Source organism: Eubalaena glacialis, chromosome 10 (assembly GCF_028564815.1).
Source record: "Eubalaena glacialis isolate mEubGla1 chromosome 10, mEubGla1.1.hap2.+ XY, whole genome shotgun sequence".
Taxonomy (NCBI): domain Eukaryota; kingdom Metazoa; phylum Chordata; class Mammalia; order Artiodactyla; family Balaenidae; genus Eubalaena; species Eubalaena glacialis.
Genome location: NC_083725.1, coordinates 89,130,445 through 89,158,440, shown reverse-complemented (window position 1 = coordinate 89,158,440; position 27,996 = coordinate 89,130,445). Strand labels below are relative to the sequence as shown.

Genomic DNA, 27,996 nt, shown 5'->3' with positions numbered 1-27,996 from the left:
GGATGCGCAAAAGGTTTGTAATTGGCAAAAGTGAACCAAGGTCAGAAAATTCTAGAAGAAACCTTCATACACAAAAGGTTGCTATTTTGATTATTATTAAAAGTATGTAACTTACCAGTTACCTTGGGACCAATAACATTGCACAAATGCGTTTCAACACAATGATTAGAACTATGAGTAGTGGTCTTCAGACTGGGTTGCAGTCACCTTGGAGGTACGTAAGACTGACTGTGGAAAGAGAGTTTTAGACCTTCTCCTTCTCCTTCATTTCTTCCTTCTCCTCTTTCTTCTTTCCTCCCTCTTTCTTTTTCTCTTTATGTGTATATATATACATATACACACACACATATATACACACACGCATATATACACACATATATTTATATACACGTATATATAATATGTGTGCATGAGTGTATGTGAGTAATCCCTTTATTCTTTTCTATTTGGGGAACGGTTTATAATGCAATAGTATATCAATAATAATAACAATAATGTCCCTCACTTATTGAGTGATATTATTAATATACACACAACATTGTTGTAAGCTTAACAAATATTAAACAATTCAATCCTCACAATGACTGTATGAAGTAGGTACTGTTATTACCCATCTCTTAGGATGAGGTTAAGAGTGGCATCTATTGATATAATAACTTACCGAAGGTCACAAAATTAGGAAGTGGCAGAGCTGCAATTCAAATCTAAGCAATCTGGCTCCAGCGTTGGTGGTTCTGCCCACTACAGGAGTACGTGTATATAATGCATAATTAATAAAATATGAGCATATTTAGGGGTGTGTGCTCAAGAAATTTAAAAGGAATGACTTTTTTAAAATATAAGAGACCATTTAGACTACCTTAATAAATTTAAAATTAGTCATCTCAAGAGGCTAATGAATTAACAAAATGGATGTACTTAACAATGTTTGGAAAACCATTCTAGGGTTAAAGTGCTGTTATACACGATGCAGCTCCTTTATAAGGATTTATTAAGCAATGTGTTCTGTTTGGTAGCACTGATCTATATACTGTGGTTAATTCTTGGTATATATAGCACACAAATACAGATGACCTCTTCTTGCTACTTTACCATCTTTTTAAGGAGATGGAAAGTCAACAGTCCCTAAACACTCACAAGCACACACTAATACTAAAGTCAAGATTAACTTTGACCCTCAGATTTTTTGTTGCAACATTTGGTTCTATCAATGATAATATCTTCTGATTAACATTGAGAGAATTGGCCTTGAATCACTAACATATGTATAAGGGGCTGATTTAGTTTCTAAATTATGCAGAAATAGCTTAGCATAACATCTGGTTAATGTGCTACTAAAACTGAATTTCATTTTAATAGATTAAAGTTATATAAGCCTCCTTTGGGAGAAAGAGCAGACAAATTGAATTTTCTCAAATATAAGAATTATATGTAATACACATTTTTGTAAATGGGGACATTTTTATTAAAATAGGTATTTATTTTTGTGACCTTTTGGCATAAAATATCTAAAATAATGAGTATTATGATATCTTTTGTATCAATTTTTTTTTTCTTTTAAGAGAATGTAGTTTTTTTCTGTTGGTTTGTTGATTGATTGGTGTTGATTGATTGATTGGTGTTTATTGTGGGGTAATGGAGGGGAATGCTTCTCTTTTCAGTGATGGGTTTTGAATAAGGCAGCCTTACACATACAATGGTAGCCTATGATTTCTTAAATCAATCAATCTCATCTTCCATGAGAGTTCTCAAATTTTCTGTGATATTTACCTTGTAGTTGGTTAATTTGTAATACTTTGTGGATGATTACTGTGAGACATTGAAGACACCTCTTATGCCCCCCACCTTTTCTTTTAACTCAGTGGTGGGAGTATACGGATAGACTTAAGGTGAATATTACATTATATGTGTACAAAGATGGGTACATTTTTCTCTGGAGAGAATTTGTAGCTTTCAAGAGATTCTTAAAAGGATTGAGTATTAGGGAAAAAAAGAATAAATGTAATGTTTTAGGTCAATATTGAATTTCTCCAAAAGTCATTTCAGTAGTGATTAGTTTTCTCAGAGTCAGAACTAAGTTGTTACAAGTTCCAAACCAATCATCGAGTGACTTCAATTAACTCATCTGTAAAAGAGTTACTTTGGATTAGGTTTACTTTTAGTGTCCTTTCTAACTACAAGAGCCTGTGTGTTGGGATTCATTTCAAAGAAACAAACATTTCCAGCTCAGATTGGAATTTACCAATACAATGGGCTATTTCAACTTTCTACAGTCATTATTGGCTATTTATTAACATTTTAAACATTGATACATATTTAGAGATTGTCCATGGGATGATAGTATGGAATTTTATTTTTTAATGACATTTTGAATAATTTTCAGTTGATTTTTAGCTATGTTTAAAGAAATTATTCAGCAGAAAGATCTGGTAAATGCTATTCCATTTAATTCCTCCTTCCCAAAATCTATTATCGCTTCAAATTTGTAGGTATATATGTATAATTATATATATGTACTCTGTGTGTGTGTATGTGTGTGTGTGTAAAATGATGGTCATAAAGTGTGAAATAGGTACTTTATAAATCTTAGTAATTTATATCTTTGCCCCCAAAACAATTTTTATGTTTTCTTTCCCCTCATCTGGAAATATATTTTTGGGAACCTGAAGGAATTCATTCAGCCTTTTTGTGAGTTTAATTAGAGTATGAAAATATTGTTTCCTATGATTATCACATCTTGATGTATTTTCTTTTGGGGTTTAGATAATTCAGAGAAGCTATGAATGTGAATCAAGGAATGTGGCAGGTATTGAATGCCTCCTCATAATTTGGCATAGAGTGCCTGGGAGAAAGCTGAAGAAATGAAACTCTCAGAAGAAAGCCACTTCTTTAAACTTTTTGTATGAAGTAGATCTTTCAGAATACTTTTATGCCTTTCATTTATTGGGCAATAATCTCTTAATAAATAAAATATACCTTGGGGGCTGAAAAGTTTGAATTATGTAGGGCAGGCCTGTAGGCTGAAAATGCTTGGGCAGGAGCTGATGCTACAGTCTTAAGGCAGAATTTCTTCTCCAGGAAAATAATCTGTTTTGCTCATAGAGCCTTTTAAGTGATAGGATGAGTTCCACCCATATTGGTAAGGATAATCTACTTGAAGCCAAATTATTGTATATGTTAACCACATTTAAAAAATATCTTGGACTTCCCTGGCGGTCCAGTGGTTAAGACACCACGCTTCCAATGCCGGGGTCTCGGGTTTGAACCCTGGTTGGGGAACTAAGATCCCACCTGCCTCACAGCATGGCCAAAAAAAAAATATCTATATATATCTATATATAGATATTTATCTTTGCAACACCTAGATTAGCGTTTGGTTGAATAACTGGGTACTATAGCCTAGCAAGGTTGACACATAAAATATCACACTTGGATTAAGTATACAGAAACTTAATATTAAAGTAAAAGAAGTAGACAGGGAGAAATAATTCACAGTTCATATCCATACTACATTTACCATTTGGATCAGAAAGTTACTAGAAGGCACATCATCCTTAAAGTCCAGACATTTGCATGTTTCTTTTGTTCATTATCTCATTTCATGTCTCAGGAATCATATTGGGACTTTCCAACAACACTTATGATGCCCTTTATATAGTCATTTATAGTTCTAATGAGAACCTCAATCCTTCACCACAGATCCAGAAATTGTAAGAGTCAGAAAATATCTGATGTTTTATTCATCATGAACATTATTTATAAAACAGAACAAAAGGGTACTGACAACATAAAAGATGGGTATCAGAAACTTTCTGCACACTGTGTGTTTGGAGTAAACTTCTGTCTATCATGGAATTTGTTGTCTTCATGAAGTTAATAACATTTCCTGTGTTATGTCAGAAAAACTATCTAAAATTAGTAAGTGTTTACTGAATCTTCTATGCAGTGCTGAGTTTATTTATTGACTGGTCTATTTTACAGCTCTATAGTAGCAAAGGTTAATATAAAAATTTTTGTTTAATTAGATACTGTAATGGTTAATTTTATATTTCAACTTAGGTGGGCCACAATGCCCAGATATTTGGTTAAACATTATTCTGGATGTTTCTGTTATGGAACATTTCATCTTCATGGCTTAAAATGGAATAATGGCTTCCAGTAGACTTGTGAAATAAACAGAGTTTATCATTGGCATGTTAACATCTACCTTATACTCCTCTGACTTGTAGGACTACCTTACCCCATGGGCTCAATTTCTTTGTGATTTCTGCATTTTAGAATTAGAATATCTATGGGTAATTCATTTTTAAACTTTTTTTTTCTCTTGAAGAAATACATTTGATGAAGTTTTTTTCAAGGGCTGAGAAATCTATGGCTTGTTCCAGGCCTGACTTACTTTACTTTTATGTAGGATTTGACACTACTTTAAGAGTTTCCTCTTTAACAACATTATTCTCTAAGAACCCTGGGGAAAACTTTATCCTTCATTTATTTATTATGCCAGGCTGAATGTCTTCTTGCTATTTTCTACATTCTCTTGTGGCTCTTCTCCATAAATAAACACAAGAAGTCCTCAACATCTTTGGTTTTGGATATTCCTATAGCTTCTTCAATTATTTGTATTCACCTGTCTTCCCTTGGCCAGACACCAATTCATTTTAATGTCTGAAAGATGCTTCAACTATATGGGCTTCTTAAAACTCAAATTCACCTGTCTAAATAGATCGATGGAATAGAATAGAATCCAGAGATATACTCACACATACTTTAAACAGTTGAGGTTTTTTTTATATAATAGGGCAAATAAAATTCACGTGGAGAACAAATGAGTCAATAAATTGTGTTGGAACAATTGGATATCCATATGCAAAAATATGAGCTTTGGTCCATACCTTGCACCATATACAAAAATTAACTCAAAGTGGATCATAGGACTAAATGGTAACCCTAAAACTATAGAGATTATAGCAGGAAACATTTTTTACCTTGTGTTAAAAAAAGATTACTTGAATATGACACCAGAAACACAATCCAAAAATAACACATTCATAGATTATACTTCATCAAAATAAAAAATAACAATTTCTTCAAAAGGAACTAGTAAGAGAACACAATTGGAAGCCAAAGATCAGAAGAAAATCAATACAAAGCATATATCTGATAAATGACTTTTATCCAGAATATATAAAGAACTGTTGGGTCAACCGTAACAAAATGTACAACCTGATTTTAAAAAAAGGGTACAAAATATTCGAGCAGATGATTCATCAAAAAGATATAGGAATGGCAAAAAGCACATAAAAAATGCTCAACATCATTCGTCAACAGGGAAATGTGAATTAAAATCATAATTAAATATCACTGCACACCTATTTGAATGACAAAAATTAAAAAGACTAACCATACTAAATACTTGAGAGGACATGAAGGAACCGAAAAGCTTGCACACTGCTGGTGGGAATGTAAAATGGTGCAACTACTTTGGGAAATAGTCATTTCATTCCTAGGTATTTACCCAAGAAAAAAGGAAATTTATGTCCATAAAAGATCTATACATGAATGTTCATAGAAACTTTGTAATGGTTAAAAACTGGAAACAACACAAATGTCCATCAACAGGTGAATAGATTCACAAATTGTGTTATATTCATGCAGCGCAATAGTGCTTAGCAATTATTATTGATACAACAACCTAGACCCTTAACATTATATTTCCTTCTAGGCACATTCTACTTCCTGCAAGAAAGCTTCTACAAACAAGCTGGCAAGCACAGACAGTCTATGTGAAGTCCCATCACAAATAGATGCCATTAATATCTAATTCATGCACTATCAAGTATTGGTAAATATAGTTTCTTCATTATATGCATTCTCCTCCTTCATTCAATCTTTCAGCAGAGCTTTAACAACAACCCATTAAATTGAAGGCATTATTAATTTGCATACTAGTTTAGAAGATAAACTTCTACCTTGCTTTCTCTGTTCTTTTCTCCTAACCATCATCCTTTTCTTTCCCCATATCTTTATTTAGTGTCATTGTTTATTTGGCTGGAGAAAACCCAGCAAATACAATACAAAATAAGATGAAATCTCTTACTTCATGAGGCTCATAGGAAACAGGTGTCTTAAACATTTTTGCATTCACCAGTAAAACTATGTCTTACACAGAGCAGCACGCCAAAATGTATTTTGACGTTACATTTCAAGTCTCAGGAACTTCACTTTTACTCTTGGAATTTATTGTCAGAAGAGATATTTTGACCCAGGCAGTGCCCATGTTGTTAGCTATTCAGTCAGCTTCAAAGTACTTATTGTCTTCTCCACTAAATTTTAGGACTAGGCATGTAGGCATGTCAGAATATATTAAAACTTCAACACCAAGCATGTTGTGCCACAATCAATTATTAAAAAGTTGAATTTTATATTGCATTTTCAGATCAACCAAGTTAACTTTGGAATATGTCAAGATCACAACCACATTGACATTTTTCTATGTGCCTTGCCCCATGTAATAGCCCTTTATAATAAAGCCACTTTGATCTTCTTTTGTTGATTAACTATGCCAATCTCTTTCATACCTCAGGACCACTGCATGGCCATGTTTCTTCTGCCTAAAAGACTCTACAATTAGTAATATTTACTGACCAATTCATTCATTCTTTAGATTTCAGCTGTAAATTACACTTTCTGAAAGATACCCACCTCTGATCACCCCAGTATAATTTTGGCATATAGTTACATTTCTCTTAGCATATTATATTTTTTCCAAGTATGTTAACTAGGTGTGTTATTATAATATATATACAGCAAATTATATAACAACAGGCACCAACCAATAGCAACAGAACTGATGCTCATTTATGCTTGAGTAGGGTCCTGGGATGCCCTGTTGGAAGACTTATTACATATTTAGTTTCTGAATAATGGAAAGTTCAGGAACATTCAAAGGAATGGGCCAGGGTGACCTAGGTAATGACTATTTACCAAGTGTTACAGAAGCATTTCAATATTTTCAATGCTATTCTGGTGTATACAGTTATATTTCAGTTTTCCTTATCACAGTTTCTATTTGTCTTTCTATCTGTGTTATTGTTTAACATTGCCCATCACTCTCACTAGATAATATGCTCCATCACAATAAAAACTGCCTCTGTTTAAAAAACATTTAAACTATAATAGCTAGTGATGACTAATGAATAAACAAATGATTCTGATGCTGATGAATGATACTCTACTACATACTATATTAAGAAAAAAATGTTCTGTGTTCTCTTCCAAAGCACCTAGAAATGTTTTCCAATTTGTGTTTGAAAAGTCTTAGTGTTTGTAAGTAGGTACACTCTACATAGGTGAGTACTTGAGAGAGGTTTTTTATTTTCGTTTTTTTTTGGCCACGCCCTGTGGCTTGCAGGATCTTAGTTCCCCGACCAGGGATCGAACCCGTGCCCCCTGCATTGAATTCACTCCTGAACACGCCAGAAAATGCTCCTCTTGGAGCCATTATGGTTCATCACATAATTGACCTGACAGAAAATGGCTACACTTCCTTCTACCAGAAACAAGAATAATGGCTTATTAATATTATGAACAATAACGCCGAGGAACTAGGTATAAAATACATAACAAGATTTTATAGGTGTCAGAATTACTAAGTCAGTGGTGAATATTTCCTGTAGGTACTTTTATCTAGTTGAATATGATTGAATGTAATGGTCTTCCCTACTTAAGCAAATCTTCCTGCCATTTGAAGGCTGAATGGAGACAATTTTTGAGTGTGTCACTGACAAAGTATAACAGCTGAACTGGATGTCTGTCCCCCAAATCCTTTTAAAATGTTTGCTTTAACCAAAAAAAAAAAAAAGATTGTCTCAAAGTCAGCAGATAATTAAACTACCACATATTAGGTTTACAAATTCCCCATCATTCTAAAAGTATTGTTATGTGAATTTATTTTTAATAATCTTATGGATTTGAATATGTTCTCTTGCCTTATTGCTTAATGTGAATTATTTATTTTCCATTGGATTTACAAATGAAGCCAATATATACAGGATCTAGCAATCAAGATATAATGCAAACTCTGTAAATTATCTGGAGCCTCAGAAATGTGGGGTACCTGGCAGAGAAGGGTCAGAGAATTTATGAACCTGTGCTAGTATTTGATGTCTTACATAATGAATAATCTATTGTGAACTCAGTATGATTTTTAAGAAACACATGCATAGTGCTTATTATATACCAGCCATATTTCAAGCAATTTAAAATATTGTTACCTTTAAAACACTAAATGCAAGTATTCCAATTTTTACTTTCTCCGTGAGGTTCATGGAGGCTAAAGAAGGTATACAGCTAGAGAGTTACAAAATAAATCTCCTCTCTCCCATACCGTCTAAATATCCTCCTTCTACTCTACTTTCTTTTTTTGCTTTTTGGTATAACATTTATCTTTCTAATATACCATATAAATATATTTTTTGAGATTTTGTTTATTTATTTGGTTACTAATCACTGCCTATCTCCACCCAATTGAATATAAGCTAGATCAAGGAGGGATCATATCTCTTTCATTCACAGACATATCTTAAACATCTAGAACAGTGCCTGGAACACTAAAGGACCTCTATACATATTTGGTTGAATGAATATATGATTGTTATACCATATCATGCCATAGAAGGTAACTGTAAGCTTTTAAAATACTGTACTAAAAATTGATATCAAAACATGTGGCATTGAGATAGTGCTCAATAAACTATAAACATAATAATAATGATAATTAATACTATTATTAAAATATATAAATTCATTTTTTGTAATTTGACCACTACAAATTTATTTGAAATATAGTTATCTTGTTTCCCAGAACTAAAAGTCTCTTCAACTCTTCGAGTCACTTTTTAATTGTTGAATAGGAAATGCCCAAAATATCTTTTTCTTTTTTATTCTTTTTATACTATACTTCAAGAATGTCAATGATGTGTATGTTTTACTTGCATTTTCAAATATAGCCAACTTAAACATTGACTGAGATTAAAAGAAGTTTCATGGACTCAATGGCAATCAGGAATTATTCAGATGGGGGTGTATGCCCATACAACCAAGTACGAATTTCTTACAGCGTGTAACTTGGGGAGGGAGGACGTATGGAATCTGGCTTAAGACTGCTAAATCCTGATGTACATATTTAAAAAGCCATTAATTTAAATAAATATTTTAATGAATAAGTGGGGTTAAATATTTATTTAATACATCACATTTCCTGAGTGTACAAGGAAATACCAAAGTGAAGAAATTGTACTATTTTTCTAGAAACAGATTTCCAAGAAGAGTACAGGGTCCTGAGTTCTGGTTCTGGTTCTGTTTTCAAGCATATAGGCCTGAAAATGATATTAGTTCTTGATGTTTTCATCATCCCTCACTTATAAAGTGGGAATAATGATGGCATTCTTTATATTGTCATATATATCAATACTATATCGATACCATATATCAATACTATTCAGTATTGATAGGTAATACTGATATTTGAGAATTGAGTTAGATCCTGTAAGTATAACACACTTGATAAACCGAAAATATTTTTCTAATATAGGGACTTTTAAAATTAATTAAACAGTTAAAAACGTGAGAAAGTGAATGGAAATCTGAATTGTGACATGCTCATGCAGTGGAGCTCAGTAGCGACAACAATGACGTACTGAAACATACAAAAAAATGTATTCACACCAAAAAATTAACAAATAAACTTCTTCAATTTGAAATTGTTTTACTGGACATGACAAAACTCAAATTCTTATTTTGTTTAATCTGGGCAGTTTAGTAGATTAGACACTGCAAGGAGATCCTAGAAATTTTACTGCTCCTCTTCCTTTAATCATCCTTTATTCACAGATTCATTCATCCATTCCTTCACCAGTTTTTTCATTCATCAACCCAGGTACTTGCCAACTCATTGATCAATCCTTCATTTCCCACTCATTACATACGTGCAATGTATTATCTGTATATCCGTACAACTGCATATCTATGCACTTACCAATCTGTCTGTCATCTATCCTCTATTCATCCATTCATCCTCCTAACTCAGCACCTACCCAGTCACCCAACATTATTAAAACGGACTGTAACTTAGGCATTAAGCGCTATTAGACAACTAAGGAGTAGGAAAAAATTGCATTAAGCTTATCTCAGGCAAGAGAGGAGATGAAGCTTAATTTCCTTTAGTTAATGAACTTTTTAAAATTGCAAATGACTTTCAAATAATTTTTTTGATATTCATCTCTTCATCTCTGTTTACTTTCATCATGAATTTTCAGAGCAATGTAGCCACACAGCAAAAATTACATGTGAAATTTGAGAAAAATATGTAGCTACTCAGGCTCCAACACAACACTTCTGTTGCAGAACATCCATCAATTTAGCCTGAGTATCAGATATTCTGATATCTTTACAAGGATTTTGGTACGTAGCCCAGCACTGAGGACCATAGGCTTCAGAGAAATCCTACAATGTAGCTTTCATTCAATATTATGTTTTCATGGCATGCCTCAAGAGAACAAAGATATATATATTTTAACCAGACATCATACAATATAAATCTCACATTGTGCAAAGATAGGCAACAAACCAATATAAACCAACATATTCAAAGTGTGTGTAGTTATAGTTGTTAAAAACACCACATATGTTGATGAAAGGAGAAACAGTACATTTTATAACAAACTTATGTTTATTAAGAAAAAAGAAAATACAGTTTTCTTTATACCTCATTCACCTTACAGTTTTATAAGAAACTCCTTCATTTTCCAGGAGGAAATAATACTGAAGATACATTTCTGGATTCTCTCGACTGCTCATTAAGGGAGGAGGGGATTTTTGTGAGTGATGGGTTGTGAGTTTAAAATCCGTTGACCCTTTTTTCACTACTCAGCAGAGTTAAGTTAAAGTCATCTGTTGCTTGGTGACTTCTCTTTATTCCTTCTTTTGGAACTCTCCCCTGTGTAATAAACATTCTCCCCTGCCTAATCTCTGTATGATAAGCAGAGCTGATTTATAGCTTAAAGCTTTCTTTACAGAAGCATTTCTGGAACCCATCTCTCTGTCTTGCTTTCAAGATTTTATGAAAATTAGTCTATAATTTGCTTTTTAGCTAGTCTGGAATCTGTCTTGCAAACCCATTTCTTATATGCAAATATGGATTTAGGATGCAAAGATAATAAAGGGAGAAATAAATGTGATATAACACTTTTATGGACTAATACATTCTGCTGATAAGTCTGGAAAGATAGTTAAGGGGATGTTTTGTGGAGAGCTTTGTATACCCGGTAAAAAGACTGGACATAATCCTATAAAGTTTGAAGAGATAAGAGGGATTTGAGAGAGGAGGAAATGGGCACAGTTGCATTTTGGACAGACAACTATTTAAGCTACAGTATAGGAGACCAGATGGAGAAGATTGAGGCAGGGGGGACCCATGTGGTAGGCTCCGACAATGATTTGGAGCGGGTGATAAAGTCTGGAAAAGAACAGTGGCTGTGGAAATGTAGAAGAATATTTAGAATGAAATATCTATTTTAACTTAGTATCATCATAAATAAATGGCCAATTATTATTGAAATATCTCTTACCTCTCCTGCTTCTGATTTCCAGAATTAGACAAGTAAGATCATCTACTTCACTGTTTTTGGTTTTCCTATTATTAAAACAGCAGGGAGAAAATTGTGGAGGGGATGCATTTTGACATCTGAATATGTTGCTTAACCTCTAAAACTGGCAAATAGGAGTCTCTTCTGAGAAATACACTTCTCGCCAGTAGCATCTAGCAGTTCATTCTGAAATATGTTTTCCAGGTTGCAAAGGACTTAGGATTTCACTGCAGAGATTTCAAGGGAAAAACTCTGCCCTTGCTGCTTTCAATATCATTGTCCCTGAATCAGAACTTTGCATAGATGCAGTTTATGGACACAAATGTCTCATTTAAGATGTTCCATCCATGTTAAATTTCAGTTAAATTCTAAAAGCTATTACTACTGATGAGGAGTAAAAGTTAAGGTACCAAGGCCTGGCATACAACACTCCCCAATATCTTTCAACTTCTGCCAGGTCACCACTGATATGTTTTGCTATTTGTTATACCCAAGCTCTCCACATTCTCTCATATCTGTATGCATTTGTTCATGCCATTGCCTCTGCCCCAATTCCCCCTCCCCAATTCCAACATTTTGCTGACTCCTTCTCTTTATAAATTCACTTCAAAGTTTAATTTCTTTTTGAAATATTTCTTATACACCCCAACCATTTCAACCCCCTTACACTATCCCCATACGCTGTGCAAAGTTTTCCAACTCTGTACTTTTTCTGTTTATTTTGAGAATCTTACAAATTTTAATGCATACATGGTCAACAAATCAGCATATCAAGTTTGCTTAAGAGAGACTCAAAAAGAAACAAGATTATTACAGCAAAAACTCTTTATGTATACAATCGAAATTAGAGCACTTACATCTGTTATCCCCGGGAAAATATGTTATAAGCAGTTGATAAAAAATGTAATCTTTCAGGTCTCTTTTTCAGACAGCAGTCAGCAACAATTGTTAATAAACTGCATTTAGTTCTTATTCTCAATATCCATTTCTTTTCTCTAATAAATACACTTATGTAAAACCTTTATTTGGAAAACATATTCTAGTGATAAACTTGCTCAGAAAAGCTATAATTGCTTTTTGATACGTACTAGAGAATATGAGCTGAATCTTCTCTTGAATGGGCTTGAGGAACTCTTGCTTCTATAATGTTTAAATAAACAAAACAAATGTTTTACCCCAGGTGAAATGAATGAATTGCTCTCCACTGGCTTACAAGGCAGCTATGTAGCTACAGGAAAAAATTGGCCTGGAATACAGTTCCACATAACACAAAGATTGGACAGTACAAGGTTCTGAGTTAAGAAATTGCAACACATTTCTTGAAAGAGGAAAAAAGAATAGTTTTAAAGTCTGATAAAGTAGTCTGAAAATTCCTTGAGAAATACCACATTTTGAAAAGTAAAGAGCAGTCCATTGGTAATGGAGAAAGAACGTGAATTTCAAATATATAGCTTAATAGATGGTCTTGCTTATGAGTAGTAAAATAATGTTTAAATGCATATACCCATATACTCTCATTGAACTTGTCAAATAACATTGAACAACATATATTAATCATACCCTTTTCAGATAGGGAAAGTGATACCCAACCAGTTTTAGAGATTTTACTGTCTCATTTTGCAAATAATCAAAAGAATTAAAGTAAAACCCAGATCACCTGAATTCAAACAACACATCATGTTACCTTTTCCCCAAATTGCAAGAACTGACAAAATATTTGGAAGAAAATAATACATATATATAATAAATTCTAAATAGGTTAGTTGAGAAGACTTTTTTTTTAATTGTAAAGCAATTTTTCTCAAAGTTATTTTTTTCTGTCTCTTTTAGCATGTAGCACAGTTCTGGTCTTTAGTGGCATTTCTTTACTGTGGTATATTGGTTGCCTGATTGAATGCAGGAAGCTCTGATATCACAAAAGTGTTTAACAGTATATACAAAGAGAATTTTTTACATATCCGAAATATATCCATGACTACACCTATTTTCAGCTTCAGTAAATGTTCGTACTTTTAAATGTTGACATGTGGTGGAAAATGTAGGATATATACAAATTGTGAGGTGAGTTAGAGGAGAGACTATTCAACGCAGAAGAAAAAGGTAAAGACATTGATGGTTGTAGTTTCAGACTGGCTTTGCCTTTTAACTGTGGCTTAAGTGCAGGAGTTCAGGATATTAACATGACCTTAGCAACCTCCTTAAATACTAAATACTTGAATACCAGACTGTTCTCTCCCTTCTTCCCATCTGCCTTTACCTCTTCATTAGCAATGAAGTGATTTCTCAATTCTGCTGAAAACACATATTCCTGGGAATGGAAACTAAGTGCATATAGTCCTTCCTAAGGGATCTGAGAAACTGAACTGAGAGAACAGAGGTGGTAGATAGAGAGAGGATAGAAAACAAAACACAGAACAAGCAGAAAGAAAGAAGACAAGGAGGAGCAGGAGGATGAGAAGGAAAAGAAGATGATGACTACAGGGGAAAGACATGCTTACTTTATTTATAGATGTGAGCCTATGTTCTCGGTGGGTATCTAGAACATCAGTTTTTGCCAGGAAAGAGAGGAGGATTTTCCAACAGACAGGAGTAGGTAAGGAGAGAATAGTTTGATTATGGTGTACTGTCCACAATCACTGACATTTAAAATAATAGTGAAGTTAATCCTTTTAATATTCTGCCTTGGCAAATTACAAAATTAAATTTTATTTTCTATGAATTATTAGTTTAGGTTCATTGATTTAGATTTTATCTCTGTAATTTTACCTCCTACACTAGTGCCTGATATTTAGAAGACAGTGTGAACCATAATTACTTGAATTGATGAATTAAATTTACCACTAAATTCCTTAAACATGAAAGAAGAGCCCCCATTCTCAAAGAATATTAAACTTTAAATCCACACTTTAAATAAACAAGTAAGTATGTAGGATGAATGATTCATAATAAACACATTGCTATGCAATTCTACATTAGGCAGCGCTAATATATGATGCACCTAGGCATTAATAAACAAAATGCAGATATAATATATGCACCTAGATTTTATGAAATAAACACATAAGTCTAAAATGTTCAGGGAAAGCTAGATTTTTTTTTCTAAGTGTCGTGTTAGGTGAAATGCTCTCACTGAAAAGATTGGAAGAAGTATAAAAAGTTTCATTTTTATGAATGTGATAATAATAATCAATAAATTAATGGAACATAATTTTACATTACAAACTTAACTCTGTTTTGTACTGTTTTACATCTCACACCTGAAGGTCTTATCTGTGAACAAAGCTTAAAATCTTGGTATTAAAATTTTTTAAATTTGAAATATTTTGTTAGTTTTCAATAATAAATCTATTGTTTTCCTCAAACAAAATTGGTGTCATCCAAACATAAGTGAGTTGAGTTTCTATTTTTTAGCCTTAACTGGATAAAAGCAATATTTGTGCCATTCTATAATGAACAAATAACTTGTGCATTCATTAATTCACTCAGGTAGTCACTGGGACTTCACTAGAGCCATGCACGGTGTTTGGACAAGGTGTAGAAATATAAATATGGGGGTTGTCAGCACTTACAGATCCTACATGCTGTGATAAGGTGTAGCACTTACCTGGGATAAATGATTAAAGCTATATATACATATAATATGTGTATAGTTAAAAACCATGAATTGGATCTATAGTTATTGCCCGGTACTGCATTGTCATATGAGAAAATCAAGTATTAGACAAACATATGGGATATAACTCCATTTTTGAAAAAAACTAACGTTGCAAAGTGCATATGCACATATTCAACTATATGAAATTTCATAAAAAATGAGGAAAAGCATATACTAGCTTGTTAAAAGTCAGAGTATAATATTTCATGAACGTGTGGAAAATAAAACTCTATCTGTAATTATAATTAAATTTAGGTATATAAAGATTGAATAAGCATATATTCAAGGACTAGAGGCAAAATATGCAAATAAAAAAATTTACTTGATCGACTTATGCAATTCTTGGTAATCTTCACAGATTTATTGTTATTTATGTAGTTTATGTTATTTATAGATTTGTGTCATTTTAATAGATTTTAACATATCAATATCATTACAAATAATCTATATATCTATATATTTCAATATAGATTTCAAACTTAAGTTCAAATACTAAAACAAAATTAAAGATAAAGCTACAGAAATCAAAACATATGGTACTGGAACAGGATAGAAAGATCAATGGAACAGGATCAATGGAACAGGATAGAAAGTCCAGAGATAAACCCACACACCTATGGTCACCTAATCTAGGACAAAAAAGGCAAGAATATACAATGGAGAAAAGACAGTCTCTTCAATAAGTGGTGCTGGGAAAACTGGACAGCTACATATAAAAGGATGAAATTAGAACACTCCCTAACACCATGCACAAAAATAAACTAAAAATGGACTAAAGACCTAAATGTATGGCCAGATACTATAAAACTCTTAGAGGAAAACATAGGCCAAACACTCTGACATAAATTGCAGCAAGATCTTTTTCAATCCACGTCCTAGAGCAATGAAAATAAAAACAAAAATAAACAAATGGGACCTAATTAAACGTAAAAGCTTTTGCACAGCAAAGGAAACCATAAACAAAATGAAAAAAACAACCCTCAGAATGGGAGAAAATGTTTGCAAATGAAGAAACCGACAAGGGATTAATCTCCAAAATAAACAAATAGCTCATGCAGCTCAATATCAAAAAAACAAGCAACCCGATCAAAAAAATGGGAGGAAGATCTAAATGGACATTTCTCTGAAGACATACAGACAGCCAAGAGGCACATGAAAAGATGCTCAATATCACTAATTATTAAAGAAATGCAAATCAAAACTACAATGAGGTATCACCCCACACTGGTCAGAATGGCCATCATCAAAAAATCTACAAACAATAAATGCTGGAGATGATGTGGAGAAAAGGGAACCCTATTACACTGTTGATGGGAATGTAAATTTGTGCAGCCACTATGCAGAACAGTATGGGAGATTCCTTAAAAAACTAAAAATAGAACTACCATATGATCCAGCAATCCCACTCCTGGGCATATATCCAGAGAAAACCATAATTCAAAAAGATACATGCACCCCAATGTTCATTGCAGCACTGTTTACAATAGCCAGGACATGGAAGCAACCTAAACGCCCATTGATGGATGAATGGATAATGAAGATATGGTACATATATACAATGGAATATTACTCAGCCATAAAAAAAAGAAATAATGCCACTTGCAGGGACATAGATGGACCTAGAGATTGTCATACTGAATGAAGTAAGTCAGACAAAGACAAATATCATGTGATAAAGCTTATATGTAGAATCTAAAAAAAAATGGTACAGATGAACTTATTTACAAAACAGAAATAGAGTCACAGATGTAGAAAACAAACATGTTACCAAGGGGGAAAGTGGGGGGGGAGGGGTAAATTGGGAGATTGGGATTGGCATATATACACTACTTATATAAAATAGATAACTAATAAGGACCTACTGTATAGCACCAGGAACTCTATTTAATACTCTGTAATGACCTGTATGGGAACAGAATCTAAAAAAAGAGTGGCTATATGTATATGTATAGTATAACTGATTCACTTTGCTGTACAGCAGAAACTAATACAACATTGTAAATCAACTATACTCTAATAAAAATTAATTTAAAAAATAATACATTTTATCAATGTAAAATGATATTAAAGATGCTGCTGGTAACACATAAAAAGAAGTACAAAATATGAAATGGTTGAGACTGGAATGGGTACTTTTCTGATTTTCGCTATTTACATTTAGGACCTGCTACCTCATCTAAACTGAAAGTTGAATCTATGTCAGATTTTTCCCTGGGTTCCCAGTGACAGAAAGCGTGCCCTCCTCATAGCTCGTGTTCGGCCAGTACTTGTCACTGAAGATGATTCCAACACTAAGAAGCGTCCCGGAATTCAGGGCGTTGGGGTGACAGAGTTTGTTTTATTACCTCACTTAACAACAACTAAAAATCATAAATATTTTAAAAAACACCTCAAATCTCTACTAGGTTTGTCTTCATAGAACTTCTTGAGAACATAAAAAATTCCCATAAAATACTGTGCAATGTTATTAGGACAGTAATTCCTCTGATACCTCGGGCACTCTTGAAAACCCACAGTGGATTTTAAAAATCTATTGCAATGTGCTGTCTCAGGATATTGTATCATTTAGGGGCAAATTAAATGCCCCTATTATGGTGGTTCACATTGCTCTCCTTTTCACTAGACCAGCAGCCCCTTAATTTATTTCCTTCATTTTATTATTTTTTTAATTCTTAGGGTTACCCTCAGTGAATAGGACAAATTGAATTGTGCTTGTTGAATGAATGAACTAAAAATACAATGGAGGGGTTGTAAACTCAATCTGAGACCTTATATCTAAAATGTCAAATATAGTCTCAAATATTCACACCTCTGGCTACTCAGGATGGAATATAGTAGATTGTCTTCTTAATTCAGATGTATTCAAAATAATACCATTAAACAGAAGTATTGGAGGATTTTTCTCTTAATATAACATTTTAGAGATAGAAGTATTAATAAAAAGTTTTACATGTGTCCATATACTGAATATATTTTTAATCTTCTTGACATTCAGATCTCAATTATGAAAGTGAATTAACATACTAGACTCTAATGATAGTATTTTTGCTATTCTTTAAGTGTATCCAATGTATATAATATATACAAACATTTGTACAAAGGTATTTATCTGCATGTACAATTTTGTCATATAGAGTATTTTAAAATTTCATATTGAAGAATAATAATTTTTATTTATTATTTATAATAATTTTTATTTTATTTTAATTTTTGTTTATTTTAGATAAAAGAATTAAAGGCATACTACTGCCTTTAATTGGCTCATATTTAGATATTTAGGTATTGGCTCATATTTAGATATTTAGGTATTTGAGCCATCTTCTCAGTTGATGCCAGGGCCTAAGGAGTTTTCAGTTTCTCATTATGCTTAATTTGTGTATAAGGTCCCTTGTGACCCAATTCTGATGTGCTCTCAGGGCTCAATATCTACTTATTACAAAATTCTCACTCATAAATCAAAGTTACAAGATTGATTGAATTAACTGTTTACTACCCACCACTAAACAACTACTTAGTTTACAATGATTTCATTTTGTCATCTTAACAAGCAAAGTAATACGACTAGTCTGTGTATATCTTCCATAAGTACCATATAGGACAATGATTTCTATCCAATTATTTGTATAAAATTCATATGGAATCATACTTTCCAAAATACAAGTCATCTAAATAGTTGGCTCTTGTAGATGACACATCAATTACCTCTCTATTAAGTTTGTATGTTTCATCTGTTTGTCCTGTTTGTTATTATTATATTGTAGAAATATGTTTTGTTGAGTACACATTGTTATTATCACAGCTATGTCCCAATATAATTTTAGGATGTTCTGATTCCCTAACACATCCTTAGGATCATATTTATGTGTAGTTATCCCATTTTTAAATTTATAATTAGCAGTGTTTTTAGAATTGACAATTTTTTAATGTCTGGAGGGGATCTTGAGTACTATATAGTCCAATTATTTTTATTTAACTAAAATGTAACGATTCAAATAGAAAAAAAGTCTTTCAGTTGTAGCAAAGATAAATTATTTTCTCATTTGTTCTGTTAGATTCCAAGGTGATTAGGCAGAATAATGAGGATTTCAGTAAAAATATATACATATATATATTTATATATTATATCTATATTAGGCAGCATAATGAGGGTTTCAGTAACATATATGTATATACATATTTTCTCATAAATCTTTTAATAACAGTAAATGAAGGAAAATTTAACAGTATATATATAGTATTATGGCCAATGCACCTGCATTGGCCTAAGGAAGACTCTGAAGCCTAGACATGACTATCTAAATAGCAACCTAGAAATAGGCAATTATTATGAAGCCCTCTGGCAGTCAGTAATTCTAGGTAACTGTGTAAAGCTATGTATTTCCATCATACTAAATTTCATACTCAAAGATTAAGAGTTAGAACAAAGATTCTCAAACCTTAGAGTATAACATCAGAGTCACCTGGAAGACTATGAAAATACAGCTTTCTTTGCAAAGCCCCAGCATTTCTGATTCACTAATGCTCGATGAGGCCAGAAATTTTGCATTTTTAATGAGTTCTAAGATGATGATGAAGCTGCTGGTCCTTGGACCACACTTTGAGAAAAATTGAGTTAGAGATGTTCACTCCCTTGAAAGATATTCAGAACCGGGCATAATTAACTGCAACCACAGCTGATCCAATGTACCTGAAAGTTACATGTGATAAGGGGGTGGGGGAAGATCTTGTTATATCCTACTTTGACTTTCTTAATCCAAATCACTTCAGAGGCATGGATGGCACAGGTAAATGAAGTGGAAGTACTGACAAACTATTTGCTGATATAACTTTTTTTCCCCCGATGATATATGAACATGTTTTGTAATTTCAGGAACAATCATAGTTGGTAGTGCATAGGCATTGAGAAAGTAGTCTGTATATTTTGCTAACATACATGAATCATATTCAACTTAATTTATAGAGTGGTTTTCAATTGTATCAGAGTCAACTTCCTCTTTTCACAAAATTTAACATTCATTCATGAGTGTTAGAAGAAGATATTCATGGGCAATATAATTTGCCCACAACATAATGTAAACAATTTAAATAATGCCCTCATTTTAAAATTGATATAAATGGAAACTTATTTATAACAAATCAAGATATATTTTAATACATAAATTTTTAAGCATGAGTTTTTTTTTTTATTTTTAAATTTTATTTTATTTTCTAATACAGCAGGCTCTTATTAGTCATCCATTTTATACACATCAGTGTATACATGTCAATCCCAATCGCCCAATTCATCACACCACCACACCCGCCACCCAGCCGCTTTCCCCCCTTGGTGTCCATATGTTTGTTCTCTACATCTGTGTCTCAATTTCTGCCCTGCAAACCGGTTCATCTGTACCATTTTTCTAGGTTCCACATATATGCGTTAATATACGATATTTGTTTTTCTCTTTCTGACTTACTTCACTCTGTATGACAGTCTCTAGATCCATCCACATCTCTACAAATGACCCAATTTCATTCCTTTTTATGGCTGAGTAATATTCCATTGTATATATGAACCACATCTTCTTTATCCATTCGTCTGTCGATGGGCATTTAGGTTGCTTCCACGACCTGGCTATTGTAAAGAGTGCTGCATTGAACACTGGGGTGCATGTGTCTTTTTGAATTATGGTTTTCTCCAGGTATATGCCCAGTAGTGGGATTTCTGGGTCATATGGTAATTCTATTTTTAGTTTTTTAAGGAACCTCCATACTGTTCTCCATAGCGGCTGTATCAATTTACATTCCCACCAACAGTGCAAGAGGGTTCCCTTTTCTCCACACCCTGTCCAGCATTTGTTGTTTGTAGATTTTCTGATGATGCCCATTCTAACTGGTGTGAGGTGATACCTCACTGCAGTTTTGATTTGCATTTCTCTAATAATTAGTGATGTTGAGCAGCTTTTTATGTGCCTCTTGCCCATCTGTATGTCTTCCTTGGTGAAATGTCTATTTAGGTCTTCAGCCCAGTTTTGGATTGGGTTGTTTGGTTTTTTAATATTGAACTGCATGAGCTGTTTATATATTTTGGAGATTAATCCTTTGTCTGTTGATTCATTTACAAATATTTTCTCCCATTCTGAGGGTTGTCTTTTCGTCTTGTTTGTAGTTTCCTTTGCTGTGCAAAAGCTTTGAAGTTTCATTAGGTCCCATTTGTTTATTTTTGTTTTTATTTCCATTACTCTAGGAGGTGGATCAAAAAAGATCTTTAAGCATGATGAGTTCTAAAACCTAGTGAAGTGAAGTGACTACAGGCTTGTACCTATACGTAAAATACAGTAGTCATAAATTCAACAACTTTTAAGGAAAACTGTTATAAGAGTACTGTATTGACAACTCACATCTCACAAGCAGCACTAGTATTAGTGACATTATTTTATGAAATTTGAACAGTCCATGATGAAGTTCTGAATGAGACAAATATTATTTTCCTTAGTTTGCTTTATAGCTGAACATATTTATTTATCGTAAATTAAACTACTCATGAAATTTACTATGTATTAGACCCTTATGAAAAACTTTATTATTCTATAGAAACAGTTATATAGTTATAGTTTAGTTTCTGGTAATCAGATGACTCTGTGTCTATGTGTGTGTGTGTTTCATCTAAATAATGATCTGGTAAGGATTTTAAAGTCACGTTGAATGTGGGACAATACATCTTTGTTTAGTATGGTCCTGAGCACTGTAGGATGACTCATGTCATCTTTCTTCCTAATCATAAACTACAGTGCAGCATTCCCCCCACAATTCCTACAGCACCTTTTGTGGGTGGCACCACCGATGTTCACAACAATAGTTTCTAGATGGATTTCTCAGTGGATAATCCATTTTCACTACCGGCAATTTAAAGTAATTGTAGCCAGTTATAAAATATTTGCTCCAAACAACACATAGTATTATCTGGAATGCCTTTCACACTTGCCCTGTAGAATCTCTCGCCATCTTTGGATAAACCTACTCAGTTTTAAAGAGTTAACTGAGGCAACACTTTCTCTAGGAATAGTTTCCTAACACTCTAATCCAGACCCTGTATCCTTCCTCTAGACTACAAGAAATTTTTCTCTGCTCTTTTCCTTACCATGTAGTAATATTTTTTTATAACTTAGTCATTCAATATTTTCATAAATTGTACTCCGTTTAAAGTTATTACAAGATATGGCCATATTTCTCCATACTGTACAATATATCCTTGTTGCTTATTTTATACATAGTAGTTTGTATCTCTTAATCCCATACTCCTATCTTGCTTCTCCCCCTTTCCCTGTACCCACTGGTAACCACTAGTTTGTCCTCTGTATCTGTGAGTCTTTTATTAATATATACTTTTGTTTGTTTTATTGTTTAGACTCCACATATAAGTGATAACATAGAGTATTTGTCATTCTCTGACTTATTTCACTAAGCATAATACCTTCTAGGTCCATTCCCCTTGTTGCAAATGGCAGAATTTTATTCTTTTTAATGGCTGAGTGATATTCCATTGTATATAAATACTATATCTTCTTTATCCATTCTTCTGTTGGTGGACACTTAGGTTGCTTCCATATCTTGGCTATTTAAATAATGCTGCTATGAACATTGGGATGCATGTATCTTTTTGACTTAGTGGTTTTGGTTTTTTTAAATATATATCCAGGAGTGGAGTTGCTGGATCATATGGTAGTTCTATTTTTAGTTTTTTGAGGAACTCCCATATTGTTTTCCACAGTGGCTGCACCAATTTACAACCCCACCAACTGTGTACAAGCGCTCCCTTTTTTCCACATTCTTGCCAACATTTGTTATTTGCAGTCTCTTTGGTGATAGCCATTCTGACAGGTGTGAGGTAATCTCTCATTGCGGTTTTGATTTTCATTTATCTGATGCTTATCGATGTTGAGAGTGCCTATTGGCCACCTGTATGTCTTCTTTGGAAAAATATTTATTCAAGTCTTCTGCCCATTTTTAACGGAGTTGTTTGTTTGTTTTCGGTATTGAATTTTGTGAGCTGTTTGGATGACATTTTGATTAATATTTTGGATATTAATCCCTTATCAGCCATATGACTTGCAAAATTTTTCTGTCATTCAGTAGGTTGTCTTTTTGTTTTCAGTGGTTTCCTTTGCTGAATAGAAGCTTTTAACTTTAATTAGGTCCCATTTTTTACCATACAGTACTGAAACAATCAGTTTAGAAATCTACCTCACCGACTTATAAAGCTTATCTGGATACGATAGGAGCATCTATCTCTAAAACATAACTAAATATCTGCCATACTGCAGGTGCTTGAAATTCAGTATTGCCTGCTATTGAGTTTTCAAAGAAAGTTCAGCTATTTCTCACTAGATTTTCCATTTAAATTAAAATGTTTCAATGAAATAGCCTTCATACATTTCCTTGTGGAAGATGTATGTTAATTTCCCAAATATATGAGCATCTGTGTATTTTCATGGAGAACACACAGTGCCTTTTCTAACACTGAGACACTTGAAATGGGGTTATTTCCCTTTCAAATGAAAACCAAATAAATTATATTTTTTTCCCTTGGTGCTTAAAAGAAATAAAACAAAATGTTTCAAAATGGTTATAATCGAGATCTCCTGTTATTTTGTTCTACTGGGGAAAACACGCTGGGTATCAAACATGCTAGACTGACTTCCAAACTGGAATCCACTATGGAAAATGTAGTACCTCATAGTATTTCTCTCTAGATCTACTTTTTTTCTCCCTAAAAGAGCAAGCATCTTGGCAATAGAATCTATTTCTTCTGTCATTATTATATCCTATCTTTAGTATAGTGCTTTGTCCTACTGGGTTAAAAAAATGGAACTAAATATATGGGATGCCATTCACTACAAAACATTATTTTTTGAAAGATATATTCCTTTGTTCATTGAATATATGTTACACACTTCTACGTTCCAAGCACTGAGACTACAGAGATAAAGGTGAAAATTCCTCCTACAGGAGGTCATGATCTAGTAGAAGAGGCTGACAGAAAAATCCCCAGCTCTGAGGGAGACAGGCATAGGATGGGATTGAGCATCAAACCAGTGGGTGCCTGAGCTGTAAGTTTGAGTGTGGGGAGGCATCTGCTGGATAAGGAGAAATGGTGAAAAGAAAGATTATGCAAAAGCCCCATAAAAAGCTTATTGTGGATATATGTGTGAAAGGAGCTGTGTCAGGAATGGCTGAGATGTGACCTGAGGACCTCCATGTTCCCTGCCTGGGCTGAACTTTTGTTGAACACTCTAAAATCAAACCGCCGAATAGTTGCTGAATTGCCGAAACCAAAGAATAATGCTGAGAACTGGACTTTTTCTGGACGAAAGAAAACATACCTTTCCCTAGTAAAGGATGAGATGTGCTCCACAACCCAATTGTACGTGTAGAACAAATTTATCCTCCAATCCAAAGTTTTGGTAAACAACTTGTGTAAGCCTGCATGAACTTCTCTCTTTTTTCCCATCAAAACCCTTACCCATTTTCTCTGATGGGACACTATTCTGGGTTCCTCCAGAATCTGTGATCCCCAAATTGCAGTTCTAAGTCACCAAATAAACTGCCTTTTTGCCTCTTTATAGTTCACGGTTCTTTTGGTTGACATATGCGAGAGGCTGGTGAGAGCAATGAGTGATAAGACTGAAGAGGTAGCCTGGTGCGTGAGCTACCTGACACCCTCTCTGCCAGATGAAGGCAAATCTTTGAAAGTATAATATTTAAGGGAAATCTGAACATCGTGTTTATCCTTTAGAAAGATTAGTACTCTGGATTCTGAATTAATTTATGTATCCAATATTGCCTTTTATGGAGGATTTGGTAATTAATTTATGCATAGTGTTTATATCAATAGATAGAGAAAAAAATTTATTTTTTGCTTCGTTTGGGCCAGGTTGTAGTAGATTAATTACAAATATGCTCCCAATTCTTCCCTTCTGTATCTATACTCTTTTTAATAGACTTCATAAGCCCTCCTAAGGAGAAGAGGAGTCAATTTCTCCATACCTCAAATCCGAGGTGGCCCTGTCACTTGATTTGGGCAGTAGGAAGCAGCAGGAATAGCTGTGTGCTAGTTCCAAGTCTAGGGCTCAAGACTCTTGCACATTTCTACTCTTGCTCATGGACTCCACACCCTTCCCTCCAGCACCATCATCAAATCATATGCTAATAAGTACCAGCTAGCATGCTGGAATGCTGGACAATGAGACCATATGGAAGAGAGTAAATTTATCCCAGCTAAAGACATTTGAAACCAGGTATCAATAGTTCTTCCACAACTTACCACTGACCACATGCTCCTGAAGAAACCCAGCTGAGGTCAGAAGAGTGTAGCACAGATGAAAAGACCTTTCAGCAGATAAATAGACGTATAAGCATATGAAAATGTTTCTTGTTATAAGCCATTGAAATTTGGTAGATATAGAAGGCACACCATTAAGGCAATGGATAACTTGATGTGTAGGCACTCCATAGTGTTTTACTATGTTACTTTATTTAATGCTATCTACCTTGCAAGGCAAATATTATTATAGTCTGCATTTTTTAGACTATAAATCTGAGGCTTATACAGTTAATTCTCTTTCCCCATTGGTACTCTAGCTCATTACTGCTAAAGCCCAGGATCTTCTCTGTCAACTGCATGGTCTTTTCAAATTCTTCTCTCTTGAGAAAAAAGAATGAAGTCAAGTATTTTGGTCTACAGTGTAACTCATGGAGAAATGAGTTGAATCACAATGAACAAAACATATATCCATTGATTTCAACATTAATGAGTCTTTAGTCCAAGAAGACTACAGTTTTCACCAGATAATGCAGCCCCTTAGGCAGAAAATATTATTAATTATGCTTTAAAAAGCATCCTTGCCCCAAGAATAGAAACTATGAAAAATAAATATGATATGAGATCATTAAAAAGGAGTAGTAATTTCATCAGAATTATTGTTATGGGTATTCTCTCCTCAACCTACTCAATTAGAGAGCGTAATGAGTGACCACTGTGATGGAAAACAGATCTCTCTCCTCTCAATTTATGAGAAAAACAAATTAGTTTTAAAATGGTTATCAACATTATCATTCCTTTCTCTCCGGCCCAGAATATAAAAGTATGCTATATATTTCCACATTCACAGAAAAAAAATTGTTAGCTGCTTAAGCCACATTAATGTCACCTGTTTAAATAATAATGTTATGTTCAACCACTGCTAATCAGTAAACATGATAAACCAAGGTCATCAGAGTTAACTTATTAGAGGAAATATATTTACACCTGGTTTATTATTTTTGCATTAATTGAAACTTGCCAAATATTTACTGCTGTGAACAATTACTTTTTTTTTTTTTTTTTTTGCTAATATAATGCTTTTCTTTATTTATTAAAAGAGACATTCCTGCTTTTCTGCACTACCCAGAGAGGGGTCCATACAGCATTGCTCTGGGTTCATCTCGTAAGTTAAAGGAAACCCGGATCCCTTGATGTCCTGCAAATAAAGGAGAAGGATGTCCTCAAATTCCTTGCAGCAAGAACCCACCTAGGTAGCATCAACCTTGACTACCAAACAGAACAGTACATCTACAAAATGAAAAGTGATGGTATTACCTCATACACCTAAAGAGGACCTGGGAGAAGCTTCTGCTGGCAGCTCGTGCCATTGTTGCCATTGAAAACGGGGCAGATGTCACTGTTGTATCCTCCAGGAATACTGGCTAGCAAGCTGTGCTGAAGTTTGCTGCTGCCACTGGACCCCTCGTATTGCGGCTGCTTCTCTCCTGGAACCTTCCCTAACGAGATCTAGGTAGCCTTCCGGGAGCCACGACTTCCCTTGGTTACTGATCCAGGGCTGATCTCAGAGGTGTCTTATGTTAACCCACCTACCATCACTGTGTCACACAGACTCTCCTCTGCACTATGTGGACATTGCCATCCCCGAGCAACGATAAGGAAGCTCACATGATAGTCTGCTGTGGTGGGTGTGGCAGAGGGCCGTGCGGGGCGGGGGCAGGGGGAGACGCAGGAAGTTCTGCGCATGCGTGGCACTGTCTCCCATGAACACCCGGGGTCAGGGCAGCCTGATCTCTACTTCTACAGAGATGCTGAAGAGATTGAAAAGGAAGAGCAGGCGGTGGCTGGAAAGGCTGTGACCTAGGAGGAATTTCCAGGTGAATGGACTGCTCCAGCTCCTGAGAATTTATGGCTACTCGACCTGAGGTTGCAGACAGGTCTGCAGGTGCCCTCTGTGGCCATCCAGCAGTTCCCTAGTGAAGACTGCAGCGCTCAGCTCACTACTGGGGACCGGACTGCAGTTTCCACTGCTCAGGCCACTGAACAGGTAGGAACAGCCACTGAGTGGTCTTAAGTTGTTCTTCCACAGAATCTTAAACAGAAAATGTAAATAAGATGGACAGAAAATATAGTTTCTTAAAAAAAATGACATTCCTGAATTAGATTCAGTAGGATATTTTGTGGGTATGTATGTATGTATATATATATATATATATATATATATATATATATATACATGCATACACACAGGCACACACACATAGGAATGTATCTAACCCCACATATATATGAATGTGTTTGGGTAATAGAGAAATGGAGAGACACCTGTGGTTATATATACCTTTTATTCACTCACACATTTACAACAAAATGTACGCATCCCATTTATTGACCAA

General features: G+C 34.1%; 1 pseudogene; it reads left to right on the top strand.

Annotated features, from left to right (window-relative positions):
• Nucleotides 1-2: 2 nt before the first annotated feature.
• On the top strand, nt 3-27,674 carry LOC133099908 (small ribosomal subunit protein uS2-like; annotated as a pseudogene).
• The last annotated feature ends 322 nt before the right edge of the window (nt 27,675-27,996 follow it).